The sequence below is a fragment of the Ambystoma mexicanum genome, chromosome 12, assembly GCF_040938575.1.
Source record: "Ambystoma mexicanum isolate Mex_15411 chromosome 12, UKY_AmexF1_1, whole genome shotgun sequence".
Classification (NCBI taxonomy): Eukaryota; Metazoa; Chordata; class Amphibia; order Caudata; family Ambystomatidae; genus Ambystoma; species Ambystoma mexicanum.
In genome coordinates this window covers 66,209,556-66,224,064 of record NC_090936.1, presented here as the reverse complement: position 1 = coordinate 66,224,064, position 14,509 = coordinate 66,209,556, and the positions used below count along the sequence as shown (strand labels likewise).

At 45.3% G+C, this 14,509-nt stretch overlaps 1 non-coding gene across 1 annotated transcript; it reads right to left on the bottom strand.

Annotated features, from left to right (window-relative positions):
- Positions 1-381: 381 nt before the first annotated feature.
- LOC138514812 (U6 spliceosomal RNA) lies at positions 382-488 on the bottom strand. Its single transcript, XR_011281960.1, has one exon. It is a non-coding gene; the product is annotated as a U6 spliceosomal RNA (small nuclear RNA).
- Positions 489-14,509: the final 14,021 nt, after the last annotated feature.

Sequence of the window (14,509 nt, the reverse complement as noted above, 5' to 3'; positions counted from 1 at the left end):
GGAGGAGTGTGGGAGTTCAAGTATTACCCTGTGGCATGAGTTTAGTCTGCCGAGGACTTGTGCATTGATCCAGGATTTAGCCGGATGTTGGAGTACGGGGTTTCGGAGAATGTTGAGCAATCTGTTGTGTGCACGATCGGCAACTAAGGGCAAAATGGGTGGGTCTAATATCGCTGTCAAAACGAACCACCATTTTTATTAGATGAAAGGGCACGGCAAAATTGAATCGGGTGCATTGAGGATGCAAGCGGTTGGAGGGAATACATCAAAATCTGCTGATGGATTTCTACCCATCCAACGAGCCCCAGAGCCGTGAAAGTTAGATTCCGGGTGGAGATTAAAGATTTTAGTGATCGGCTTTCCTAACAGCATCTTATTTTTTCTTTCATGTAACGCTTCACGAATTTGCATATCATCCTTGCGCAGGGGCCATGTTAATGTTCTCTGTATCGTTCCAACTTTAGTATATGGGCTGCCGAAGCGAGCACCCTCACAGCATCCTAAAATGGTTATAACTTCTGCCTGCAGGGGTGATGCTGCCAATTGAAGCGGTAGAAGTTGATTTCTCAAGAAGAAGTCTCACGCCGTTGACAAATTGAAGTGCGTATAACGACGGTTATCCACTGGGAGTTCCCCCTGTCAGAAATACTCAAGTGGTGTTACCATTGTAAGTAATTCATTGGGGAAGCAGAGCCTGGAAATGCTTCCTGTTCTGTGTTCAATAAGAACGGAATCGCTCTCTTCTTTTGGTATTACTCGCTCCGCTTTCAAATGGTCCTCTTTCTAGCTTGCTGATGGGCCTTCCTCGGTTTTGTGGGCTGGTAACCTTTCACCCCCTGCCCCTCTTCAGCATGGTGTTCCTCAAGACTCTATGCTTGGGACACTTATTTTCTCTTTCTATACTGCCTGTTGTGCTCACATCATTAAACCGTCCGGTCTTTCTTATCACTTTTACGCGGGTGGCACTCAGATTTTTCTTTCTTTCTTGTCTTTCACTGAGAACATTCATAGTAACGTCTCTGCTTCTCTACTGTCAGTCCGGTCCTGCACCTTAACCCATCTAAAACAGAATTTTTTTTCCATCTTCTGTTATCTCTCTGTCTCTTTCCTCATCCGCTATCGTTTTTCCTCCTTCTCTCTTTTTCTACATTGGCTCGCAACTTAGAAGTAATATTTGACTCTGACCTTTCCTTTGCTTCTCACATTTCTGTCACGGCTAAGTCCTGTCACTTTCAGCTTTTTTGATAAACAGAAAATTTGCTCTGTCTTATCTTTTCATGATACTAAACTTCTGATTTCTTCTTTGATACTTTCTAGACTTAACCATTGCTCTGCTCTTCTTTTTGCTCTTCCTGCCTATCTTTAATCCTGCCATCCATACTATTTTTCAAAGTAAAAAAAGAAAAGAAAAGAAAGAGTATCTCGCGCTGAGTGGGGCTATGAACAAGAAAGAGTATCGCCCGCTGAGTGGGGCTATGAACAAGAAACTGTATCTCCCGCTGAGTGGGGCTATGAACAAGAAAAAGTATCTCCCGCTGAGTGGGGCTATGAACAAGAAAGAGTATCTCGCGCTGAGTGGGGCTATGAACAAGAAAGAGTATCACCCGCTGAGTGGGGCTATGAACAAGAAAAAGTATCTCCCGCTGAGTGGGGCTATGAACAAGAAAAAGTATCTCCCGCTTAGTGGGGCTATGAACAAGAAAGAGTATCTCCCGCTGAGTGAGGCTATGAACAAGAAAAAGTATCTCCCGCTTAGTGGGGCTATGAACAAGAAAGAGTATCTCTCGCTGAGTGGGGCTATGAACAAGAAAAAGTATCTCCCGCTTAGTGGGGCTATGAACAAGAAAGAGTATCTCTCGCTGAGTGGGGCTATGAACAAGAAAAAGTATCTCCCGCTTAGTGGGGCTATGAACAAGAAAGAGTATCTCTCGCTGAGTGGGGCTATGAACAAGAAAGAGTATCTCCCGCTGAGTGTGACTATGAACAAGAAAAAGTATCTCTCGCTGAGTGGGGCTATGAACAAGAAAGAGTATCTCGCGCTGAGTGGGGCTATGAACAAAAAACAGTATCTCCCGCTGAGTGGGGCTATGAACAAGAAAGAGTATCTCGCGCTGAGTGGGGCTATGAACAAGAAACAGTATCTCCCGCTGAGTGGGGCTATGAACAAGAAACTGTATCGCCCGCTGAGTGGGGCTATGAACAAGAAAAAGTATCTCCCGCTGAGTGGGGCTATGAACAAGAAAAAGTATCTCCCGCTGAGTGGGGCTATGAACAAGAAAAAGTATCTCCCGCTGAGTGGGGCTATGAACAAGAAAAAGTATCTCCCGCTGAGTGGGGCTATGAACAAGAAAGAGTATCTCTCGCTGAGTGGGGCTATGAACAAGAAAAAGTATCTCCCGCTTAGTGGGGCTATGAACAAGAAAGAGTATCTCCCGCTGAGTGGGGCTATGGACAAGAAAAAGTATCTCCCGCTTAGTGGGGCTATGAACAAGAAAGAGTATCTCTCGCTGAGTGGGGCTATGAACAAGAAAAAGTATCTCCCGCTTAGTGGGGCTATGAACAAGAAAGAGTATCTCTCGCTGAGTGGGGCTATGAACAAGAAAGAGTATCTCGCGCTGAGTGGGGCTATGAACAAGAAAGAGTATCTCCCGCTTAGTGGGGCTATGAACAAGAAAAAGTATCTCCCGCTGAGTGGGGCTATGAACAAGAAAAAGTATCTCCCGCTTAGTGGGGCTATGAACAAGAAAAAGTATCTCCCGCTGAGTGGGGCTATGAACAAGAAAAAGTATCTCCCGCTTAGTGGGGCTATGAACAAGAAAGAGTATCTCTCGCTGAGTGGGGCTATGAACAAGAAAAAGTATCTCCCGCTTAGTGGGGCTATGAACAAGAAAGAGTATCTCTCGCTGAGTGGGGCTATGAACAAGAAAGAGTATCTCGCGCTGAGTGGGGCTATGAACAAGAAAGAGTATCTCCCGCTTAGTGGGGCTATGAACAAGAAAAAGTATCTCCCGCTGAGTGGGGCTATGAACAAGAAACAGTATCTCCCGCTGAGTGGGGCTATGAACAAGAAAAAGTATCTCCCGCTTAGTGGGGCTATGAACAAGAAAAAGTATCTCCCGCTGAGTGGGGCTATGAACAAGAAACTGTATCTCCCGCTTAGTGGGGCTATGAACAAGAAAGAGTCATACTTTTTCAAGAGGTGCAAGCCTCGTGCCTTTTTAATAACCAGATTCTCCAAGACCCCCAGAAAATCCAACTTATTTCAGCATTTTGAGCTTCTTTTCACAAGCTTGCACTTGGCCCTGCGCTTTAAGCAGCAACAAAGCACTAAGTGCCGAATGGATGCGTGCGAACGGACCCAGAATTCCTGAGCGGCGGAACAAGAAGGGTAGAATTATACATTGGTAAAGTATCCGGTTCCGGGGATAGTGCCAGCCAGGGGTCCCGAGTGAAGCAAATCACCTCTGAATACCTCATGTCGTTGCCCTTGCCCCTCGCCCTGCATGCAAGATAAGGGAAGACCCCTCTGAGATTCCATGTGCACAAATGGTGAGTAGAGAAGACTTAGGGAACTATATCTAACCTTTAACCTTTAACTTTAACTTTGGCATACAAAGTACCCAGTCTGTCTTGCCAACCTGCTCATGTCCTCGCAACGCCCTCATGCCACTAACACATAATCATAGCTGGCAGGGGTAGACTGGCATCTAAGAGAGATCCTGGAAATGATGTTTAAAGTGGGCCCATATTACACATTTTGAGCAAGCCCAACCTTTTCCTGTGAGAAAATGTGGAAATAAAACAGATAACCACATAAAAGAGGCCCAGGATGCAGAGGCCCACTGGGAGAGCCTCCAATGTCCAGACGGCTCTAGGGAAACATAATAGGGTACCTGGAATCTGGACACACTCTCCCCTCACCCCACTTTGAAATATTAAAAAAACACCCGCACCTCAAACCTAGTTCTCCCTAGGACTACCCACTCCACACCGCACCACATGTTTCTCCAGCATTCTACAAAAGACTAGGCGACACAGCACCCGGGGCCCCAGTCCTCATGTTGGGCTGACGAGCCCCCTTGGACGGCCACGGTTTTTGGCCGACAAACATTCAGAGAGACAGGGGACGTAGGAAGTGGATGGCACACCACACGTGCCGCTTAACTCTCTTCCCTTGGGTTTGCGTGGAGTAGAACGAAAGATGTGGCGCAGTAGAATGTACACCCCTCTTTCTCTTCCCCCGGATCTTTGGGAAATGAGAGGGACCTCCAGAAGCAGCAGCCTTTTTCCCACTCCCCTCCTGACTACAGAGACAGGGAAAGATGGCTGATGCCCCTTCTGTGTTTCAGTAGGACGGGTGTGTCACGCGCTGCTGTGACATATTTATTTATTTATTTGTATTTGTAGAGCGCACTACAGCCCAGAGGCATCGAGGCGCTGTTAGAAGTGATTGTAAGCAGGCTTGATTCAGGGTTACATTGAGAGCGGCCCAACAGTAGGTTTCTTAGTTTCACATTACAGTAGATAGTTACAACATTAGTACAAGCCATTTGAGCCGTGGGCCGCGGCCCTGTGGAGTCGCGACGGCAAGGTAAGGCAGGTGGTAGTGAGAAGGCTCCCCGCCGCCAGCTCCCTCCAGGAATCTGGGCGAGGCACCATACGTACCCGCCGACGGCAACGAGAACATCCGCAGTTGGAGCACGTGCCAGAGCAATATCAGGTAAGTTCCATGCAGGATGTCACCAAATGGCAGAGAGCAAACTAGAGTACGTGGCTAGTAAGACTCATATATCATACAAATAGCCGGGTTTTGATTGCTTTGCAGAAAGACATAAATCTTGCATGCATTGTCTGTGGTGCATCCTAGGTGTGTCCAGGCGGTGGCCTGGGGTGGCACGTGCTAGCCCTGGAATCTGATTGGCCACCCCATTTTCCTAAACTATGATCATTATCTGGCGGGACTTTAATTTGAAGTGTAATGTTATTAATTAATGTAGATATGGGTAGTGGAGACAAACAGTACATTAATGCTAATCAGACACGTGTGTGTGCATGTGTGCATGTGTGCGCTCTTACCTCATGCCACCCCTGCATAAGTCAGTGCTCCACTTGGGACGCCCCAGTCAAAGGAGTCTGGACACGCCACTGGGAGGTTGCCCACTAATGGGACCCCAAGGGGCATCACAGCACTGTACACCGACCACCGGTTCGGCAATTACTTATTGAAACACAGAGTTAACATACACAAATATATACTTGTAAAAATGATCCACAGCTGGCACATCTGACACAGATGTGTTGAACAAATCAAAAAGAAAGGAAGGTACAACGTTCATTTTTCAACAGTCATTTTTTCGATTTTTGCCGAATTTGTTTTTCTCGAAAAAACCCATTGAAAAAATAGGGGTGTGTGGGGAAGGGTATTTAAGGGGTGGGAGGTTGGGAATAGTGTTAAATTAATAAGGGAAGGGGCTGGGGGACCCCCCCAAAAAGACAAACACAAGTTCAATGGGTTTATTAAAAGAAAAGTCAGCAAAAAATCTATCGAAAAAATTACTGTCGATTAATGCACATGAATCGAAAGGAAGGGCTATGTTTATCAACATACCTGTGGAACCTACAACAGTAGCTTGTAGCTCAGAGTTTGGTAACTCGGTATCATAAAATCTTTGCTCCCTCTCCGGCCGTTGTTCATGTGTCTCCCAATGTATGTCTATAGTCCCCCGGCCACTTGTGCCCTCTCTATGGCGCAGCAGAGGAGGCTGCAGATTAGTAAAGGGCTCTCTTTGCTAGTCATCTCCATAGACAGACAAGTGCAGGGAGTTTATGGACCATGATTGTTGGACCAGGACATCCGCTTCCTTTGCAAGCTCGACTTATTTGGGATACTATCTATCTATCTATCTATCTATCTATCTATCTATCTATCTATCTATCTATCTATCTGTCTGTCTGTCTGTCTGTCTGTCTGTCTGTCTGTCTATCTAGCTTCCTATCTATCTGTCTATCTACCTAGCTTCCTATCTATCTATCTATCTATCTATCTATCTATCTATCTATCTATCTATCTATCTATCTATCTATCTATCTGTCTGTCTGTCTGTCTGTCTGTCTGTCTGTCTATCTACCTAGCTTCCTATCTATCTGTCTATCTACCTAGCTTCCTATCTATCTATCTATCTATCTATCTATCTATCTATCTATCTATCTATCTATCTATCTATCTATCTATCTATCTATCTTCCTATCTACCTAGCTTCCTATCTATCTATCTATCTATCTATCTATCTATCTATCTATCTATCTATCTATCTATCTATCTATCTATCTATCTGTCTGTCTGTCTGTCTGTCTGTCTGTCTGTCTGTCTGTCTATCTATCTGTCTACCTTCCTATCTACCTAGCTTCCTATCTATCTATCTATCTATCTATCTATCTATCTATCTATCTATCTATCTATCTATCTTCCTATCTACCTAGCTTCCTATCTATCTATCTATCTATCTATCTATCTATCTATCTATCTATCTATCTATCTATCTATCTGTCTGTCTGTCTGTCTGTCTGTCTGTCTGTCTGTCTGTCTGTCTGTCTGTCTATCTATCTGTCTACCTTCCTATCTACCTAGCTTTCTATCTATCTATCTATCTATCTATCTATCTATCTATCTATCTATCTATCTATCTATCTATCTATCTGTCTGTCTGTCTGTCTGCCCGTCTATCTACCTATCTATCTATCTATCTATCCATCCATCCATCCATCCATCCATCTATCTATCTATCTATCTATCTATCTATCTATCTATCTATCTATCTATCTATCTATCTATCTATCCATCCACCTTTCTATCTATCTATCTATCTATCTATCTATCTATCTATCTATCTATCTATCTATCTATCTATCTATCTATCTATCTGAGTTCTTGCGTTGCGGCACTAACCCAAAGGCTTCAGGGCGCACACGAGAGATGGGAAAAGAAAACAGACAACAAAGAACAAATAATCCAAAATGGACAGATGAGAAGAGCCGGAATGATCCTACAAGCCAACAAAGAAAGACAGGAGATGTTACATTATCAAACAGAGAGGATCGACTTAAGCAGAGGCGTAGCCAGGATTGTCTAACAAGTGGAGCCTGGAGCTTCAGTAGTTGGGCCCATCGCAGTGACATTAACATCTGTTAATGCCCATACAGCGCTGCCGAGTGGAAATTTACAGATTTTGGGTCAGCCTTGCCCACTCAGGCCCTATCCTGTCTACGCCTCTGGACTTAAGGGTGACCGGCTGTAAAGAAGGGTCTGCCCAGTGTTGGCAGAGCAATGCAAAGAGTAGATTGGCAAGCAATATGGAAGGTTGCGGGTGGACATGACCTGTCCGCCTCCATTTCTATGGACCTCTACCAGATTCCACGTGAGAATCCCTGAGGCTACTTCAGTGGCGGCAGAGCCATTTGCTGCGGGGGTGGGGTTGGGGGGGTCTGGTCAGGTTGAAAGGACCTACGCATAGAGCAGGAAGGGGACACGTTAAGAGTTCTTTCCCTGGTCTTAGATCCCTTCCTGAGGGTTAGAAGAAGTGTGCAAAACGGGCTGTCGGCGGGATCTTAAGAATGACCCAATGCCAGATTTTGACTTAGAATGAGGACACATGGTTGGAGAGAATGAGCGATTTGGGGGCTCGGAGTCATTCATTGATGCCTTCTTCACATCTCTTTCCACCCCAGCATTTCACTTCATCAAGATGGCTCTTGCCTGACTGAGTAAAAGACTTGGGCCTAATTCACAGAGCGCTTTCCTGTGGGACTGCGCCATCATAAAGCGCTTCTTTGATACAGGCCCTTGGTGTCCGTTTTACTCTTGTACCTTCCAATTGGAAAATAATCTTCAATTAAGAGCAGAGCAGAGAATTCCTACCGGGCCTTCAGAAAAACCTTGAAAACCTGGCACTTTGCCTAAAACCTCGCCGACCAGAATGTCACCCTGCATGCACACTATGTCCTGAATGTCCCATTACCCTCCCTCCTAATTGTATGCCCGCCCCACTGTATTACTGTTGTGCCCCTTTTATGAATCAAGCGTGTACATAAATGTAACTGGTCTGCAACAGCGCCCTGGTGCCCGAGGGTTTATGTGCTTTACAAATGAAAAAATAAATAAATAAAATAAATAAATGCAAAATCCCCAGGGCAGACATAATAACCTAATAGCAAACTCAGGAGGACCAGGGTCTCAAAGTTGCATCTTTTCCAAGACAAACTAAACCTGTGAAATAAGGGAAAAGAAAAAGAGATGCAGCCGAAATCAGCTGCTGCATTTGGTCTCTGCGGCGGGCCCCACCACGCAGCATTTCCACAAACTATGTTTATGAGGCGCAACAGAGGAATGGACCACTGTGGCGACCAAGTCAAAACAAGGACAGCTGTGCCCCAGTAAGAGGCGCACAGGGGCGTGTCCAGGGATCAGCCTGGGGGGGCACGTGCTACCCTTGGAATCTGATTGGCCACCCCAGGTGCCACCCCATCATCCTAAGCCATGATCATTATGTGTGCGTGCGCTCGTACATCATGCTCGGGAGGATAGCTCAGGAGCAATGCGCTCACCTTGGAAACGAAACGACGCGGAGCAACAAAGGTCCGATCCACGGATCCGCGCTTAGAAACCTCTGGGTATCAAGCATTATAAATAACCAATTACAATTAAAATGCCCCCCCTGCATAAATCAGTGCCCTGCTTGGGCCACCCCAGTCAAGAGTCTGGACGCGCCACTGGTGGTGCCCTCCTCGCATTGGGACCGTAAAATGCATGGGACACAGGAGGGTCCGCACTTGTTCTGCCATAATGCAATGCTTATTTGGGTAGAGTGCAGACGACGTACACTTCTTGTGCTTGTATGCCCTCATGGTAGCTAAGGATGCCAGAGGCCAATGCCCCTTGTCCGTGGCATGCGCTAGCTGCAGGGAAGGCAGTGCATCACTTTAGGCCTTTTCATATGCCAACTGGGCAAAACTCTGCCAAGTCCCACCTCTGAAACTAACCTAATGCCATTGAGGAGACATTTGAAAACATATCTCTTCGAGGGTCAGTAAAGAGCACCCTCTCGCCTCATTATGATACTGCCACATACACATAGCACTGAGATACCTATGGGTATCTCAGTGCTACCTCAGTGCTAGGTATCCGAGTGCTACCTATAGATCAGGGATCTGCAACCTTGGCTCTCCAGATATTTTGCACTACAATACCCATCAGCTTTAGCCAGCATAGTCAATGGCGGAGCATCAAGGGAGCCGTAGTTCAAAACATCGAGGGTACATGGTAGACAAGTGGGGATACCAACAAATAAACTGATAGGTTGAAAACGGAACCCGTACATACTGTGTCACAGAAGTCACGTGGAAGGGCGACAGGGACACCTCACCGCTGGTTTCGCTCAATGATTCGCTCATCTGAGGATTCCGAGACTAGGGTTCCAGCCAAGCATTTTCTGGCACCAGAGGTTTCAAATGCCACAGGTTTCTAGCAGAGGGCACAAAATATGTCACTTGGTCTGCGTTGTGACATCGTCAGCCTTGGCGTGTCACAAAGGTGTGCCTGGACAGCCTTCTTTTATCGCCAAGGCAACCAGGAGGCGGATGAAGTGACAGGACATTGAAGGTTGACATTCACTGCGTTGACATTTCTCGAACCACTGAATGGCAATGGCATTTTTGGGGGCGGTTAGCTGAGGTGTCCCTCAAATCAAGGGGATCTTGGCACCAAACCTTTTATTTTTGTTTGTCCCGGGCACTCTGGGTATCAAGGCAGGTGGGCACGCAAACATTTGGATCTATGTTAAAATAACGGGGAAAAAACAACGAGGCTGAAAACACTGACTTTTTTTGTCTCGGGAGGATAGCTCAGGAGCAACGTGCTCGCCTTCGAAGCAAGACAACAGGAGTAACACAGGTTCGATCCCCGGCTCCGCGCTTAGAAACCTCTGGGTATTAAGCGCGTTATAAATAACCTGACACAGAGCAACACAGGTTCGATCCCCGGGTCCGCGCTTAGAAACCTCTTGGTATTAAGCATGCTTTAAATAACCCATCACATCATATCATACTGGGATTTCGAAAAAAAAATATCTTTTTTTTTTTGTGCACATTTTTGGTAATGCAATGCGGGGGATTTCAGCATTGAGTACCATGTCAGTCAGATGAGAAAGCGGAGCTTCTTTTTACCTGAAGTCGAAAGCCAGGAAGCCATCTTGAAAGCAGGCACAAGTTCTAGCGTGATGACCAGGAAGCCATCTTGAAAGCAGGCCTCCGTTCTAGCGTGATGAACTTTCGGGCTAACATGGCTCGCATCTTCAGGCAGTTCTCATATCACCCTTTCTAGGTTTCTTCCTGACTGCATTCTATAAAAGCAAAGCAGCACAGAAAGAACTTGAAAGTCCAATACTTGCCATTGGCTGCATGTGTTGTTTGTTCAATAACGCACAAATAACGGCAACAGTTAAGTTCCAGGCTATTATGCAAGTCTATGCAAAAAGGACGAGAATACTTGTCCTTGGCACTAAAGGGGTTAAAAAGCATTGCCCTTACGTGGAGTCAACGGTTCCATGCTGATTGCGGGTCAGTCGAATATGAATTGTTAGGAGACGTAGGTAGGATGAGACGCTGGGTGGTCGGCCTAGTGTGGAATGTGGGCACGTCACAGGCAGTGCAGAGGTTTAGTGGTGGTAGTGGCAAAGGGCAGGTTTTATGGGGAAATAAAGGGAGGAGGGAAGAATTAACATAGTTGCTCAGGTGAGGCGTTGAGTGATAAGCCAAGGGGAACAGGGTGTCCAGAATCATTTGGGATGGGGGAGAAACATGAATTGAGTGGGCATGCTCACAGGGAGGGTGGGCGCTATGAGCAAAAGCAGGATAGAGGGCTGCGGGAACTGGCATGTTAAGGGTCAGGAGCACAGGCATGGTGAAGAATGAGTGAAAAGGCTCAGTGAGGCATGTTCCTAACAGTGTGCACACACCACATCCCTTGCCTTTGCTTAGTGGGTGATTGTTATATTGAGGTTCAGGCATAAATGAGGGGGCTTTTAGGGGGCTGCCTTTATTCACAAATTCAAAATTATTGTATTCTATTGTATTTGTCATTTATATAGTGCCTTTTACCATTAGTATAGTCTCAATGCGCTGGTCGTGGGAATGCCCTTGGGGACCGAAGTTCAGAGTGTTGGAGGTGATGGAGTACGATTAGGATGCATGTGTGTATTTGACCAAATAAGACTTAGCAGGGCTGTCCAGGCTCTGGTAGAGTGCAACACATGAGGTCATGCATGTGGATGGGTCCTGGGAGGAGTCAGGAGATGGCGTGAGCGCTAGAGACTCACTACGTGTCCAGCGTGGCCGAATTTGTCAATGGTCTCCGCTGCATACTGATGTCAGAGGTGTTGAGGCATAGTCTGGTGTAAGCAGGCGGAACAATTATATGGCCAGTGAGACCGAATTTGTCGTATTCGTTGCTGTATTCTGATGTGTGCGGGTAGCCATGCCTACTGCCAGTGTCCACCGGAGTGGCGCATTATATGTACCTAGCAATTCAGATGGAGATTTGTTGTATGTGCGCCTGATCAGGCCATGGCTTCCTCTGTCAATTCCTGCGACTTTTTAAATCTTTTTTTAGCAATTGAGGTGAGCCGAGAGGGACCAGACACACACGCACCGACAACACAGTAGCACAGGATCTAGCTGACAAACATAGGACACTTCCTCTGTCACCCATGCCCAAATACACATGACATCCCTCATGCTGGAAACACATGGGTAGGGGACAGTCACAAGACCCAAGACCTAACAGGATCTTACACATCAGAATTAAAGTGCACCCGCACACATGGATGTGGAAATTCTGCCTCACGGCACCCTGCTCTTAGTGTGAATGATTGCTAAAGCTCAGACTAATTTTCTCATTTAACATTTGTGAGTCAAGTTGTGTCTTCTCTCAAATATTATTAACAATGACAGCCAGGTTTCCCTGTGTTTGAGACTGCTGGTGCAGTGAACATTGAGGGGTGTCAGGCACCAAACCATCTGTGAAGCTAAAGTGTGAGTGTTGAGAGCAGTGGCCTTGGGTGGGAGAGCTGGGCTAGCCACTTCACACTGGCAGACTTGCTGCAGCGTTGGCATCACGCCTGACAAAAATAAAGGCCACAGAAATGGTTCCTCTTACCCATGTCGCTTGTGGTAAAGATGGTGCCGCAGGGGCTGGAATTGAGAGGCGGGTGACACTCGTGTGGGCTTGGGAGGTGCCGCGTCTGCTTGCTGACATGGGTGGTGTTGTCCTTTCAGCAAGGCAGCCTGGCTAGCTGCTTTAGCTTGCTAGAGGACATGTCAGCAGCTTTAAGTGTCCCTTTTCAGTGTCCATTGCTCGCCCTTTTCAGTGTCTATTGCTCAGGAAAGAGAAGTGGTATCTCAACAAACATTGAGATACAATTAGGTGCACAACCAATACAATCCAAAGATTGCAAGTGTAATTCTTGAGACAATACATTTATGGAAAATCACTTCATTTCAAAATGTTATATGTCCAAAATTAAAATACAATGTTGCTTCACAAAAGCTTGTAAACAATACACATTCAAATTTTCAAACAGGTTTTTTTTCCCAAAAACAGTACACATATAAAGTAATCAAATAGAAATGTTTTCATTCACATTAGGTATCTGTTAAAACAACAGATTAATACACTGAAAGTAAAGAGAGCAGTAATCAATAGTTCTTGATTTAGCTTCATAAGGTTATCTCGATATCTGGACAAGGAGTTGTTCTAGGTATCAGTTTTAGATGTACTCCATTAGTCTAATAGTACGCGTTTCGGGCGTTATGCCCTTCTTCAGGTATTGATATCATAGAAATTCTTCCTAAAGGATTAACAGAAATAAATAGTTTTAAGTTTGAATGATTTAGGTTCTTTTTCATTAATTAAATTATGTCAAAGTAATTCATCACTTCTAAAGTTACTGAGGAAAGGTTCTGTACACTAGCCTGTGTCTTCTAATCAGACAATTTAGAGGTATTGGTTGTTCAACTGTCAAGAATATTGGTAAAACTCCTAAAAGCAAGAGTAAAGGAGATTGGAGGGTAAGAAGCTGCAACCATCCTATATGCAATGCTGGAAACAACTTTAACCAAATTCAACCTAAGTACTACACAGAAGATCTGAGGCGAGACATTTAGCTAAGAAGCACATTGTCCCGCACAGTAAACAGATCTTCGTGAGGACCAGGTAAATTAGGTAGTCACATCTAAAGTTAATAGTCGAGACTCACCTCTAGTGTGAGTCCTTCTTTGTTGAAATGATAAGTGAAAGAGTTCCCGTGCTGAAGGCCAACTCGTGGGTCTCCTTTTTGTTTAAACACATTCACTGTAATGATAAATATGTTGCGATCACTTCTCTGAATTACCATACTTCCTGATTATAGGTATCTTATATAATATATTATAATATAATATAATTAGTACCTGTGAGCGAATCGACTTGCTCCAAGTAAACCCGCTTTGCGGTATGTTTAGGCAGCGCGTAATGATTGTCAGTCCGCACTGGTCAGATACTGTTTGGCAATTCAGCAATTTAATTAGTTCCCTGTGAAACAATCGCAGCTAGATATTCAAATACTACCACATGTAGTTGCGCGTAATATAGTCAATACTCTATGTTTGGTCCTAAAGGGACTTGGATATTAATCGCTAACCTGAAAAGCAAAGGGTTGACATTGTTGTCCAAATCACAAGTAGTTTGGCTCTTTTTATCATCCAGCGCTAGAGGTTAGCGTATACTCAACTTCCTTGTACATCGTACTGTGAACGTTAAAGTAACACGGGACGTGTCAGTAATAGGTTTAGCTAACACTACATTTGTTATATACATTTTCTTTCTATGTTAGCGTTAGGTAATAATACAAGTTTACCTACTTCTTTGTGTGCTTCTACTCCTATATCCCGGAATGCTGGTCTAAATCACCCTTTACTGCTCATTCCCACAAAACAGTGCGGGTCGACTAAATCTGCTTTATGGAGACTAGACTATCAGAGTATGCTAGTGACCTTGGAGCAAGTCACTCACTTGCCATTGTACTAGAACGCTTGCCTTGGTGTTAGCAAGGATCCATGTGTTTTTACCCCAGACTTTTTCATCCGTAAAATGTTCAATTTGAGAACTTTTGCCGCTTTTAAATTCAGAGGAGCGGCAAGATGCGCTAACGCTATCCCTAAACAAACAATGAGCCTCATTACACGGTAGGCGGTGTCAGCCTCCTACTTCATGGACAAACTATTAGCACCTTGGTCCATGCTGGTAAAATACCGGCACCGCCTTGGAGGAAAGGGGAATTACCGACCCTATTCCAAGGTTGGCGGGGCGGTAATTCCCCTTCCCCCATTGCCTTTCCCCATTCCCATTTTTGCCACATAGGGCATAATGGGAATGGGGAAGGTGCTAATTACGGTACCGCAAATTGCGGTACCGTAATTA